At 39.8% G+C, this 11,929-nt stretch overlaps 2 non-coding genes across 2 annotated transcripts; both read right to left on the reverse strand.

Moving 5' to 3' along the window:
* Positions 1–759: 759 nt before the first annotated feature.
* LOC141650550 (small nucleolar RNA R71) lies at positions 760–866 on the reverse strand. Its single transcript, XR_012546575.1, has one exon. It is a non-coding gene; the product is annotated as a small nucleolar RNA R71 (small nucleolar RNA).
* Positions 867–10,694: 9,828 nt separating this feature from the next.
* LOC141650622 (small nucleolar RNA R71) lies at positions 10,695–10,801 on the reverse strand. Its single transcript, XR_012546644.1, has one exon. It is a non-coding gene; the product is annotated as a small nucleolar RNA R71 (small nucleolar RNA).
* Positions 10,802–11,929: the final 1,128 nt, after the last annotated feature.

Raw genomic sequence — 11,929 nt, forward strand, 5'->3', positions numbered from 1 at the left:
CGACCATTGTTTAAAAAAATAGAATATAGCTCCGACTCTACCAAAAAAGGCGCCGTTTGCGGGGACGGTGTTAACTTGATTTAGATTTTCTTATATTGTTATTAGTTGTGTCTTTCTTTGCCTTGGGGAAGTAAAACTCCTCAAGGTTTGTTCTAATTGTTTTCGAGTTGTTTGATATTTTGCATGTCTAGAAGGTCACAAGGTGATTTGTTACCTTTTGATCGTGAAATTGAAAGAACTTCGACAACCAATAGAAGACTTTCTAGGAGAAATTTGAGAGGTATTAGTGAGGTTGTAGATATTCAACCAAATATTGAGTTCATCAACCCTTTTGCAAGAGAAGGTGAGGAGAACCCAACACAAAATACCACACAAAATCAACCCACAATGCCTAAGTTTTCATCACATTCCGTACCCACCGAGGAGAACCTACCCAATGGTACTCCCATACCACAACATTTGACCAGAAATTTTATTGCTAAATCCGCCTTTATCCAATTAGTCGAAAGGAGCCAATTTGGGGGGATGCCTAGAGAAGACCCTCATTCTCATATGGAAACCTTTTGTGACTATTGTGATGCGATTTCTCAAACCGGTGTAACTCAAGACCAAATTCGATGGGTCTTATTTCCTTTTTCTCTAATTGGCACCGCGAAACAATGGTTGAAAGGCCTTGATAAGGCTACTCTCGGAATTGATTCTTGGAAGAAGTTGGCTCTAGCTTTCTACAAAAAATTCTACCCACCGGAAAAGACTAACATGCTAAGAGCTCAAATTACGGGTTTTAAGCAAAGGGGTGAAGAATCTTTGTATGAAGCTTGGGAGCGGTTCAAAGGAATTTGTCGCTCATGTCCTCATCATGGACTTAGCGAGTGGTTCTTGGTACAACAATTTTGGAACGGTCTATATGAAGATTCAAGGAACATTCTCAACATGGGATCAAATGGAATGTTCACCGAAGTTGATGACAATCAAACTTGGAACAAGATTGAGGAAATGGCGGTCCATAACTCACAATATAGTAGACCTCGCAAGGCTACTAGAGGAGGAAAGCATGAAGTGGACTCCGTTACTCAATTGGGTGCTCAACTTACTGCTCACATTGATACAATCAATTTGAAGTTTGAAAAAGCTATGGCTAGACTTGAAGAAGCCTCAAAATCACCAAAGCATCATGTTAATGCCATGACGGCATCTTCATCAATCCCAAGTGGGATATGTGAGAATTGTGGAACTTTGGGACATGACCAAAGTAAATGTAGGGGAACAAATGAACAAGTGAATGCTTTCCAAGCATACAAGAGTGGTACCCCTTATTCCAACTATTACAATGAAAACACCAAATTCCATCCAAATCTCTCATACAAAAGCCAAAATGTTCAAAACCCTCAAACAACATACACCCCACCTCCCATGAGAAACCAAAATCAAAGACCCTTTTACAACCAAAACCAAGGTTACCAAAATCAAAATCCATACAATCAACAAAATGACCAAGGTTTTGATGTTCAAAAAGCGGTCCTCCAAATGCAAAAGAATCAACAAGAATTTTTCACTCAAATGCAAAAAGATAGTCAAGCAAAGGAAACCACCATCAACAACATTCTAGCTCACACCAAGATGTTGGAAACCCAATTGACTCAACTAGCATCTTCAAGCTCACAAAGACAAAAGGGGCAATTACCACCTCAAAGTAATCACCCAAGACATGAAACGGTTAGTGCCATTCACTTGAGAAGTGGTACAAGGTATGAAGCACCGAAGAAGCAAGTTGAGGATGAAGTTGTGGAAGCTAGTGATAAGGAAGAAATTGTGCAAAACTCCAAGGATGGAGAACCATCAAAAGAAGAAATTCCAAAGAAAAATGAAGACAAGGTCAAGGAGAAGGAGCCCATTGTGATTAGACTTCCTTTTCCAAGTCGTCAAGCCAAGCCCAAATTTGATGACCAACTTGGAAAATTTATGGAAATTGTGAAGAATTTGGAAGTCTCAATTCCTTTCACGGAATTAATCAATCACGTGCCGGCCTATGCGAAATACATGAAAGACATCCTCACAAAGAAGAAGTCGATCCGGAAGCTTGAGACTATCGCCTTCACTAAGGTGAGTAGTGCAATACTTCAAGGGAGTTCACCTCCAAAACTAAAGGATCGGGAAACTTCTCAATACCGTGTACCATTGGCGACACCACGATCAACAAAGCCTTACGTGATCTAGGGGCTAGTGTGAGTGTTATGCCGTACTCGGTGAGTAAAAGGTTGGGGATGGGAGAGCTTAAATGCACCAATATCACACTCCAAATGGCCGATAGATCGACGAAGACACCATTAGGGATATGGGAAGATGTTCCCGTATGAATTGGGAAATTTATCATCCCGGTGGACTTTGTCATTGTTGATATGGAAGAAGATTCCAAAATTCCAAACATTCTAGGAATTCTTACACACCGCGGGTGCGGTGATTGATGTAAAACATGGAGAGCTCACTCTAGAAGTGGGAGATGAGAGTATAACTTTTAATCTTGACAAGACTATGAGAGCTCCCCGTTTACATGAACCGTGTTTTATGATCGATCATTATAGTAGGAAGGATGATAGGAAGAAGTCGGAACTCCAATGGAAGAAGAAAATTGAAGATGATCCATTCAAAGAGCAAGTGAATTGTAACAAAGAGAGCTTGCAAAGCTCACCAAAGTCAAGTAATGAAGAAGATGGCCTCATTGGCCAAGAAAAGAAAATGGGAAAGTTGTCTCCATCAAATCAAGAGATTTTCAATGATCAACTTAATGAAGTTTGTGGTCTTTGGGACGACGAATTTGAAGGGATTTTCAATCCCTACATTGGTAATGCCATCGATCAAGACCGACAACAAGGGCAGAGGTCTATTGAAGACCTTTATCATGACAATGAACAAGCTTTTGATTACTTTTTCAAGGTGTTGAGCAACATCAACAACACCTTGGACATGCCCCCTTGACATCTCATCAAGAATGAGAGTTTAGTGGAGTCCTCCCTAAACCACCATTTGTAAATATTTCTAACTCCCTAACTCGCATTTCAATTCTTGTATTGCATTTTTGTCATTTTTGGATTTTTATACTTTGATCAAGATAATTATCATGTTTGAGAGAAGTGAGGGAGGGACTAATAATTTCGATTGATGTGTAGTGCTTTAGCTTAGTGTGGGGATGGCAATTGCCTAGGCTATCCACGCCTTAGTAGTGCCCCCACAATGAAGAACACGAGATTTTGAAGAATGAAAAATGACAAGGGATATGCAAGGTACACGGATGGAACTGAATCCGCATAAAAGGGGTAGAATCCGAGCGTTTTCAAGAGAATCCGCCCATCTTTAGGCAATCCGGGCATATTCGTCAGAAGACGCCCGTCCTTATGAGCTGAATATTTGAAATTTCTGGACTGTTAGCGAATCCGGGCGTCCTGCAATAGAATCCGCCCGTCTTTAAAAAGTCGCTCGTCTTCACTGAAAGACGCCCGTCTTTTTTACTGAGGAAAACAAGAAAAATCCCTGGAAAGGAATCCGCCCGTCTTCTCTGAAAGACGCCCGTCCCGCATTTTCAAATCCGCCCATCTATTTTCCAAATCCGCCCGTCTTTAGGCGAGAATTCTGAAACCAAGAACAGGCAGAATCCGGGCGTCCCGAAGGAAAGCCGCTCGTCTTCCCCATGCATTTCAAATTTTTCGGGTTTATTATAAACCCCCTCCCACATTCATTTCTTCATTCCTTCATTCAAAACACTACCCATAAACCCCAAAACTCAAAAACCCTCATCCTCTCCATTACAAAAACAAGATTCCTCAACAACATTCACCAAAATCAAATCAAAACATCCTTTTAACAACAAATCAATCACTCCTCTTTCTACAAAAATCATAACCAAGCACAAAATCTTCAACCTTTGAGTCGATTTTTGAATTCATAAAGGCAAAGCCTTTCATCTTTAAATCGATTTGGGTACACTAGTAAATTGAAGATTTTCACTCTTTTCTTGGTTTATTCATCAATGGCAAGGACAAAGGGAGCAGCAAAAACAACAAAGGCAAAGGCACCAAAGGCAAAGGCACTCTCATCAAGACAAAAGAGTCTTCAAGCAAAGAAAGCATTGGCTATGGTGGTAGCTAGCCCAAACTTGGAAGTGCAACAAGAACAACCTCCCATGGAAGCAACAACATCTTCTACTCCGGAAATTGCTCAACTTTCGAATTATCCGGAGGTAATTTTCATTTCCAAATCCCATAGGGACACTTTTGCCAAGTATGCTAGAAAATCATTTCTATCCACCAAGTTTATTTGTGAAGATGCCTTAGATAAGTTGGGTGTCCTTGAGCAAACTAGAGCCTTCTTTAAAGCCATGGGGTTGGAGAAATTATTTAAATTAAAAGAATTGACATACCCCTCCCTTACCTTATAATTTTTGAGTTCTTTGAAAGTTAACAAGGTAGAGACTATGGAAAGCATCGAGTTTCGCCTAGCTAATGTTAGTAGGCGCATCTCCTTTGAGGAAATGGATAAAGCTTTGGGTCTTAGTGATTCACCGAGTTATTTCAAGAATGTTGGCAAATATGACCCCGACCCTCTTTGGGAAGCGATTTCCGGAAGGAAATTTGAGAACTTTCATGCTAGTCGCGCTCTATTAGTCACCATCCGGGCATTAAAGTATGGCACAAGGTCAGAGGGAACACCATCATTGCAAGAAAAGACACCAACCATTTCACCAAACTCGATTTTGTTCTTCTTGAGTCGGCCTTGAACATTGGAAGGGAATTCACCAAGCCTTTCAACTCTCTAAGGCTTTTGGTGGATAGATGGCTAAACATTGATTGTGGGAAGCAAGGCACTACCGTTATTGTGAATGGAGGTCTAGTCACTATTTTAGCTAAATACTTTGATCCGAACTTCAACAAAGATAACAAGTATGTGGCGAAGAAGGGTGGTCATCTCATTGATATTGATACTATGATAAACAAGTACAAGTGGGTCTCTCATAACCCTCTTGACACCAAGTATGGATGGCTCACAAGTGAGGCTAGATCTTTTACTTTGCCTTCGAAGATTTGTCGTTTAAGTGTCCACCGGACCAACTATCTCCTTCCCCTTTCAAAAGAGGCCGAATACATTATCCGACAACAAAAGGGTGAAATTGAAATGCCCTCCTCTTCCATTGTCACACCATCCTATCCTTTCGAGTACCAAGAGTTCAAGCCCGAAGGTGTTGAAGCAAGAAATGATATATGACTCTTCTTATGCAAGAGATGCACAAGCAAGCCTTCAAGGACCGGGAAGATGCTTACTTAGCCCAATATCCACCCCTCCTTCACTTAGCTAGGCAAGTACTACTTGACCCTTCATGTCCTTTGCCTAGTTGGGCGGATAGGGAAGTCTTCTTTCTGAGTGCATCTAGGGGTGAGTCTCCGGGTGATAATGAGGTTGTCGGTGATGAAGAGGTTGATGATAACATTGATGAAGAAGCTAGTGAAGAAGGAGAAGAGGATGATGAACAAGGTGAACAAGAAAGTGAAGAGGGAAGTGTTGATGAGTCCACTTCTAATGAGGAAGATGATGATAGTGATGATATGATGGAAGATTAGAAAGCTTTGGAGGCTCCTACCCTCTTGAGGTTTGTCTATTTCTCTCTTTGTTTTATTTATTTATGTTGATCATTGTTGGAGTAGTCCTAGCACCATAGAGGACTAACACCTCGGCCCCATTGAGATGTTCTCATTTTATTGTTCCCGCTTTTGAAAATCCAAAATGACGAAATTAGTTTCATGCATTGCATCGTGTGTGCATGAGCTACACCCAACCTTAGGACATTAGCAATAATGTCTAAATCGGTTTGGGGAAGTACATGCATACACAACGGGAGGTAATCTAAATTATCCTCTCCGTCATAAACAAAAACCATGCATCATGTAGTGTAGATTAGTGTAGCTTGCATTTAGTGTAGAAATCATGCATCATTTTTGCATAATTTCCCATCATTTTGGCCATTGAGGACAATGCCCATATTAGTGTGGGGATGGGGAATTCTAACTTAACTTTTATTCAAAAATCCCAAAAAATTGAAAAATTTCGAAAAATCATAAAAATTTGAAAATTGAAAAACCAAAAACAAGTTCATTTCCTTTGTAGTGTAGTCATGTATATTATTGTATATATTGTGTTTGTTCTATCCTTGTTCACATTGATCAACTACGCCACATCCGAGACATGAGGATATTAAAGACCGCATGGTATGATCTTTCCAATCTCCTTTTTCCTCTTTATGTTAATGACTATGTGGCTTTATTTTGATTGATGCGGTATAACAATGTGAACTTAGGACTTGCATTTAGTTTATATGTCATATTAGTTGGTAGAATCACTTGCATTAGGATGTATATAATAGTTTCACCATGGCATATAGTTGCATTTAGATGAAATGTTTTGAAAAAGTGCCTAATTGAGAACTTTGACAAGAGCAACTAAGCCATTACAAATACTTTTTCAACTTAAGACTTTGCCTACTAGAATGGTTGTAAAACACCCTAGGTTGTGTCATACTAGTGTCTTTCGACCCATGACCCAATGCCTAGTCAAGGGTTTGCATGTGAGTCACCTATTCCAACCCCGTGATGCGATGTGGACTTGGTTAACTTGTCTAGGTGACCTTGATTGACCTTGTGGTAAGGCAACCCAAAAATACTTTCTATCAATAAGTTTGAAGTGCTCACTTCGAAGATTTTGTTATGTGGAAACAATTTATTGCCAAGGAAACCTCAAATGTTATGAAATGTTGAAATATTGAGAATTTAAGTTGTTTTGATGGAGGCGTACCACTTCGATGTACTTTGGAGAGGGATCCATTGAATTGGACCCCCACACGGTTGTGAATTCAACCACCCAGAGACAGAGTGACTATCACCCCGAAAAGCTATTGTCTAGAGGTTAACCGGTTGCCTAATAAGCGATTGGTGAAAGCAAAGGACATTAGCACGGAAGGGACAAACCCCATCTCTAATTTTTGAAATGTGAAAGTTGAATGAGGTCAATTTTTTAATACTAGTCATATCCACCCTTGTTTACAACGATTTGAGCATTTTATTCCGAAAAAGCCTTTTTGTCAAGCCACTTTGTCGAGCTTGGGACGATCCATGACCTTTACTTTTGTAGAGAACTCGAGACTTGTCATGTCATATGCTACTAGCATCATAGGGATCATCATTCCATACCATTGACGAAAGCATTTGGAAATTGAGGACGAAAGTAGTCTAGTTTAACACCATTTGTGAAGGAATATATGCTCTTAAATTTGTTCTCTATTAGTTGACTCCGCCACTTGATAAGGAAGTGGCTATTCCTTTTGTAGATGCATCCATTATTTGATTTTGTGTGCTAAATGTTTGGATGTGTCGCCATTTTGGCAAGACCCACCTTGCCTTGCAAGAAGGCATCCTACCTCATGGTTGTCTTGTTGTGAGTTGAAGGGGCGGAGTGAGACCCGCTAATTGTCTCATATCGGCTATGTTATTAGGTTAGTTTAAGTAATGGTCCTAGTATTTGTCACCTCTTTACTCGGGACGAGCAAAGGTTCGGTTTGGGGATATTTGATGTGACCATAATTAGCGCATATTTAGTCCCCGAATTAGCCTTGTTCCTATGCTTTTTAGTGCATATTTGGGTCATTTATTGTCTTTAGTTCTTTGTTTTGCATATTATTTGAGGTTTTGTGTCCTTGGTAGGAAAGGAGTGCAAACCTTGCATTTTCATGGCAAAATGAGACTAAATTGATTGAATTCAATGACCAAGCATCAAGGAGAGACAAGATTAGAAGGCCTTTGTACATATTATAGTAGTTGGGCAATGATGAGGAAAGATCCTTGCATCCCCGAGGAAATCCCCAAGGATTTTATGAAGAAAAGGGAAGAAAAGAAGAAGAAACAAGTCTGAGCAGCAATCCGTGCGGATTGCCAAGAAGACGCCCGTCCCCAGCACCACAATCCGTGCGTCTTCCATACAAGACGCCCGGGCAGCAGCTACCAGAAGACGCCCGTCTTCCCCCAAAGACGCCCGGGCAGAGACTCACGAATCCGGCCGTCCCGAGCCTAAGACGCACGGATTCCATTACAGCGCAAATTCGTTTCTTCAAGCTTCAAGAAAGATGCCCATCCTTCAGAAAATACCGGCGTTTCCTTAAGTTGGGACTTAATCGTCATTTAAGCCCTTAGTTAACCCTAATGCATCCACCTAATTTCCACTATAAATACCCCATTTGTCTAATTGGAAGAGCATGCTCTTCTTATCAATCCTTAGAGTAGTTAATATCTATCAAATCTCTCTTTAGTTTTGTAATCAACAATTAATCAAGTTTTAATACAAGTTTTATTTCCTTAATCTCTCTTTTGTTCATCCTTTATTTTGGATAATTGAAGATTATTTGGGTTATTATTGGGAGATTGACAACCTCTCAATCAAGCATCAAGTACTTCTTTTATTCTTTGCTTTATTATTGGAATTATTAGTAGGTATAATTCTCTTAATCCCTTTTTAATTATTGTTAATTACTTTCATTTATTCATCATGTTTCATCTTGTTGGTATGATTGACAACCTTGCTAGCATGATCAACATGATAATGAGTGAGTAGTCACCTAGGTAGGGTTAATGGGTAATTAGGGGAAACCAACATGGGGAATGATTCATGCTTAAATTAATATGCTTTCATGGTTTATTTGCTTGCTTGTTTTGATCTCAACTCATGCACATGTTATGTTTGATGAAATGCGAACCTATGAATCCTTGCATTTTTTACCCATCACCTATCTTTTCAATGAAACTTGTAAGACATAAACCAACTCGAGTCTCATTAGACCATGCATGTTGTTGAGTAGGGAAGACTAAGTCGACTTGTAGGTGTTGTACAATCTAATCGATTCGGCTCCAGGACCCAAACTTTCCTAGGATTGTAAGATATAACCCAACTCAATCCATCACAACAATAATTGCTTGCTTATAATTTGAGAACATGTTTGTATGATCAATTCCCATGAATCCCCTATGACCCCATGACACCCTAGTGCTTTTTATCAATTGTTTACAACCCTTTTAATTCATCTTGCTTGTTTATTTTCATTGCTATTTAGTTTAGTGACCTTCTACATCAACCCCAATTGTGACACCCCTAAGACACCACTAGTTTCAATAGAAATCTCATCTCAATTCCCGTACCTTGGGATCCGACCTTTACTTGCCTCTTTACTAATTGTAGAGTTGTTTGTGAAGTTATAAATTGTGTTTTGGTCTAGGTGCTTCCAACGACAATTGTTCCGAAAAATAGAATATAGCTCCGACTCGACCACTTGTTATGATCTCAACTTATGCACATGTTATGTTTGATGAAATGCGAGCCTATGAATCCTTGCATTTTTTACCCATCACCTATCTTTTCAATGAGACTTGTAGGACATAAACCAAATCGAGTCTCATTAGACCATGCAAACAGTTGAGTAGGGAAGATTAAGTCGACTTGTAGGTGTTGTATAATCTAATCGATTCGGCTCCGGGACCCAAACTTTCCTAGGATTTTAAGATATAAACCAACTCGATTCATCACAACAATAATTGCTTGCTTATAATTTGAGAATATGTTTGTATGATCAATTCCCATGAATCCCATATGACCCCATGACACCCTAGTGCCTTTTATCAATTGTTTACATCCCTTTTTAATCATCTTGCTTGTTTACTTTCATTGCTATTTAGTTTAGTGATCTTCTATTCCAACCCCAAATTGTGACACCCCTAGACACCGCTAGTTATAATTGAAAATCTCACTTCAGTACCCGTCCCTTGGGATCCGACCTTTACTTGCCTCTTTACTAATAGTAAAGGTGTTTGTGAAGCTATAAATATTGTTTTGGTCTAGGTGCTCTTAACGACAAGTACCGAAAACTAAACCTCAAAGAGGGCTCGACCAAAAATGGCGCCGTTGCCGGGGACGGTGTTAACTTGATTTAGATTTTCTTAGATTGTTATTAGTTGTGTCTTTCATTGCCTTGGGGAAGTAAAACTCCTCAAGGTTTGTTCTAATTATTTTCAAGTTGTTGTATATTTTGCATGTCTAGAAGATCACAAGGTAACTTGTTACCCTTTGATCACGAAATTGAAAGGACTTTGACAAACAACAGAAGACTTGCTAGAGGAACTTTGAGAGGTATTGGTGAGGTTGTAGATATTCAACCAAACGCTATTGAGTTCGTCAACCCTTTTGCAAGAGAAGGTGAGGAGAACCCAACACAAAACCCAACACAAAATCAACCCACAATGCCTAAATTTTCATCACATTCCGTACCAACCGAGGAGAACCTACCCAATGGTACTCCCCCACCACAACACTTAACCGGAAATTTCATTGCCAAATCCGCATTTATCCAATTAGTCGAAAGAAGCCAATTTGGGGGGATGCCTAGTGAAGACCCTCACTCTCACATGGAGACTTTTTGTGACTATTGTGATGCGATCTCACAAACCGGTGTAACTCAAGACCAAATTCGATGGGTCTTATTTCCTTTTTCTCTAATTGGCATCGCAAAACAATGGTTGAAAGGCCTTGATAAGGCTACTCTCGGAATTGACTCTTGGATGAAATTGGCTCTAGCTTTCTACAAAAAGTTCTACCCACCGGAAAAGACTAACATGCTACGAGCTCAAATTACGGGCTTTAAGCAAAGAGATGAAGAATCCTCGTATGAAGCTTGGGAGCGATTCAAGGGAATTTGTCTCTCATGTCCTCTTCATGGACTTAGCGAGTGGTTCTTGGTACAACAATTTTGGAATGGTCTTTATGAAGACTCAAGAAACATTCTTAACATGGGATCAAATGGTATGTTCACCGAAGTTGACGATAATCAAACTTGGAACAAGATTGAGGAAATGGCGGTCCCTAATTCACAATATAGTAGACCTCGCAAGGCTACTAGAGGAGGAAAGCATGAAGTGGACTCTATTACTCAATTGGGTGCTCAACTTAGTGCTCACATTGATACCATCAATTTGAAGTTCGAAAAAGCTATGGCTAGACTCGAAGAAGCCTCAAAATCACCAAAGCAACATGTTAATGCCATGACGGCATCTTCATCAATCCCAAGTGGGATATGTGAGAATTGTGGAACTTTGGGAGATGACCAAAGTGAATGTAGGGGAACAAATGAACAAGTGAATGCTTTTCAAGCATACAAGAGTGGTACCCCTTATTCAAATTATTACAATGAAAACACCAAATTCCACCCAAATCTCTCATACAAAAGCCGAAATGTTCAAAACCCTCAAGCAACATACACCCCACCTCCCATGAGAAACCAAAATCAAAGACCCTTTTACAACCAAAACCAAGGTTACCAAAATCAAACTCCATACAATCAACAAAATGACCAAGGTTTTGATGTTCAAAAAGCGGTCCTCCAAATGCAAAAGAATCAACAAGAGTTTTTCACTCAAATGCAAAAGGATAGTCAAGCAAAGGAAATCACCATCAACAACATCCTAGCCCACACCAAAATGTTGGAAACCCAATTGACTCAACTAGCATCTTCAAGCTCACAAAGACAAAAGGGGCAATTACCACCTCAACGTAATCCCCCAAGACATGAAACGGTTAGTGCCATTCACTTGAGGAGTGGTACAAGGTATGAAGCACCAAAGAAGCAAGATGAGGATGAAGTTGTGGAAGCTAGTGACAAAGAAGAAGTTGTGCAAAACTCCAAGGATGGAGAACCATCAAAAGAAGAAATTTCAAAGAAAAATGAAGACAAGGCCAAGGAGAAGGAACCCATTGTGATTAGACTTCCTTTTCCAAGTCGTCAAACTAAGCCCAAATTTGATGACCAACTTGGAAAATTTATGGAAATTGTGAAGAATTTGGAAGTCTCGAT

This window comes from Silene latifolia, chromosome 3 (genome assembly GCF_048544455.1).
Source record: "Silene latifolia isolate original U9 population chromosome 3, ASM4854445v1, whole genome shotgun sequence".
In the NCBI taxonomy this organism is placed as follows: domain Eukaryota; kingdom Viridiplantae; phylum Streptophyta; class Magnoliopsida; order Caryophyllales; family Caryophyllaceae; genus Silene; species Silene latifolia.